General features: G+C 44.2%; 1 pseudogene; it reads right to left on the bottom strand.

The window, feature by feature from the left end:
• Positions 1-418: 418 nt before the first annotated feature.
• Positions 419-621, bottom strand: LOC116095780 (annotated as a pseudogene).
• Between the last annotated feature and the right edge of the window lie 2,247 nt (positions 622-2,868).

Here is a 2,868-nt window from a genome sequence, read left to right as displayed (position 1 = left end):
TAGGATGATGGGCTTCTTGTATATATTTATTTCCTGAAGTATTGGGGTGAAGAATTCCTGTTTTGGGCTTCAAGGCTTAAAAATGATTAGCCTGAAAAAAGCTAGCTGTAGCATTTATAGCCCAGTCTCTATTTATCTAATCTCTGCCTCATCTGTCCAGTCTATGTATTGTTTGTCTCTTTATGATTGATCACTTGGGCTAGCCCTTTTGAAGTTGATTTCATGTATTTTTTTAAAAAAGAAATCAGTAATTGAGACAGTCTAATGGGCTATTTGCTTTGTGAAGACATCCATGTTTCAGGTGATAAGAGGTTTTCCTTGGTCAGATCTGATTTTTGTAAGTTTTTTTTTTCAAATGCAAATGCAGGTCATTCCATGGGCTAGGTAGTGGATATCCAGGACCCTACCAGTAGTAAGGTCAGTGCAACCTCTGAGCTTCTCTTTCTGACTCCGATAGGGTGAGCAAATCGCCCTCTCGAACAGGGCCTTTGACATTTCAGATGATAGAGCGGCTGGTGTCATCCATAAATTCCACTCACACACCTGTGTGCACTGTCCCTGCGAACCAGTCCTGCCCAGCACTTTGGGCAGCTTGATAGGTTGCACTTGACTCATGTCCATGATGGCGGCGAGCTGGCGGCGATCTGGTGGAGAGCTGATTTTTGTAAGTTTTGTAAGTGTGATCTATACTTCATAAATCTTGTTGGTAGCCATATTTTTCATTCCCTGTAGATACATAAGCATAACCATGTCCCCATCTTACCACTATTGCAGACTCCACTCTAAAGTCAACACAGCCTTATAGTCTATTGGTTAGCCTAGTTCATCAGTTTTTTCGATAACCCAGTGTCTCTCAGCTGCTGTTGTTCCTTTTTCACCAACATTAAGAAAATCGAGGGCTGGCGAGATGGCTCAGTGGTTAAGAGCACCAACTGCTCTACTGAAGGTCCTGAGTTCAAATCCCAGCAACCACATGGTGGCTCACAACCATCTGTAACGAGATCTGACACCCTCTTCTGGAGTGTCTGAAGACAGCTACAGTGTACTTATATATAATAAATAAATAAATCTTAAAAAAAAAAAAGAAAATTGAGAGTTAATAATGTATTATTTAGTTTGTACCTGGGGGTTTCCACTCTCCCTTTTTGTTTAATAAGCATCTCTTTTAAGGTACAATGGACTCTTTCTATAACTGCTTGTCCTGTGGTATTGTGTGGTATACCAGTGACATACGTTATATTATAATATGCAAAGAACTGCTTCATCATATTGGATACATATGAGGGAACATTGTTAGTTTTAATTTGTGCAGGTATCTCCATAATTGCCTGTGGAGAGCCGCAGCTGCCACCCTAAGTATGGCGCCTGGCCTCCAGCCAGAGCAGAGAACATCGCAATAAACAAGTCCTTATTTGGAGCATCGTGATAAACAAGTCCTTTTTTAGAAAAGTTGAGTGCCTCCAGTTTGTGATGCAAGCTGGCATGATTTCTCGTAGCCTATTATGCTTTGCCGCGTAGCCAATGCTGATTGGGACCAGGGAAAGTATTTAACCCGTGAGTTCTGGGGGCTGGGAGAGAGATGATGAATGAATGATTCTGTAGTGCAAGGTTCCTGAATAAACTACTTGGAGAAGAGTTCGTGGTTGCCTCCTTATTTCCGCTGGTCAGTGAGGTGGCGACAATTGGTGGCCCATATGGGGACTCCTTGCAAACAGGGCAGTTGACTGGTAAGTTCCCAGGTAAGGTGGGATGAAAGAGCAAATAAGGACCTTGGTAAAGAGGCAATAAGGTCTCTGGGTTGGAACGATAGAGTCCCGTTAAGGGCAAATCAAAAGTGATAGTATGGGGAACTCGCAATCTTGTCCCGTGTTTGTTGCTCTTAAGGAGCTATTAAAAGCAAAAAAGATAGAATTGAAGAGAGGAACCCTAGAAAGATTTCTGTCAGAGGTAGATATCGCTGCCCCTTGGTTCGCGGTGTCAGGTCACCTGACGCTGTCCAGCTGGGACGAATTAGGGAGAGATCTGGATTTCACCTGGGAGGAAGGAATCTTAAAAGGTGGACTGTGACCAATCTGGAAATTGGTTAGGAGCTGCCTGGAGAATAAAAAACACAGTAGACCTGTGCTGACTAGAAAGAAAAGTCATGGGCCTAAAAATCCAGCATAAGCTAGCCCACATAGGCTAAGAATGAGCTAGCAGGCTGTTAGACATCACAAGAACTGGCAGGTCAAGAAGACATAAAACTGTAAATATAGAGAAAAACATGTCTAGACATACAAGAATGTGCGTGGGTAGGCCCTGAGTAATAGACCATCAGGTCCTCTTAGATATGGTTTAAGGTCAGATGCTCTGTTGACTCAGATTAACACCAACTTTAGGAATTTTCCACTCTGTTCTGCACATAATAATTAATATTTAAACTAGCCAATCATGTATGGCCACACTGATTCCTTTGTTCTCCCAGACCTTTTCCCTATATAAACCCCTAACTTTCGAGCCTTGTGGTCGGCTCCACTATCTCCTGTGTGAGATAGCTGTGGTGCTGGCCTGTAGCACCCCGAAATTAAACTACCTCTTGTAATTACATCAAGATGGTCTCTCGTAATTCCTTGGGTACACGTCCTCCTGAGATTTGAGTGGGGGTCTCCCCACGGGGGTCTTTCAGAGCCAGGTCAAAAAACGGGCAGTAGGGCCCTTGCCCGCAGGGCCTGCAAATATATGGGGCGATGGAGAGCAAGCCAGGGGGAATTGGCCAACCCTGCGGCATCCCAACCAGTGCGGAGAGCCACGAGGGGGAGCTCGGGATTGGACCTCTGCTCTGCCACCAGACTCGTACTAACCCCTCAGATGGGTGTTCAGTTAATAGAA

The sequence above is a fragment of the Mastomys coucha genome, unplaced genomic scaffold (genome assembly GCF_008632895.1).
Source record: "Mastomys coucha isolate ucsf_1 unplaced genomic scaffold, UCSF_Mcou_1 pScaffold18, whole genome shotgun sequence".
Lineage (NCBI taxonomy): Eukaryota > Metazoa > Chordata > Mammalia > Rodentia > Muridae > Mastomys > Mastomys coucha.
The sequence above is the reverse complement of the archived record's forward strand: the minus strand, read 5'-3'. Positions and strand labels throughout refer to the sequence as shown.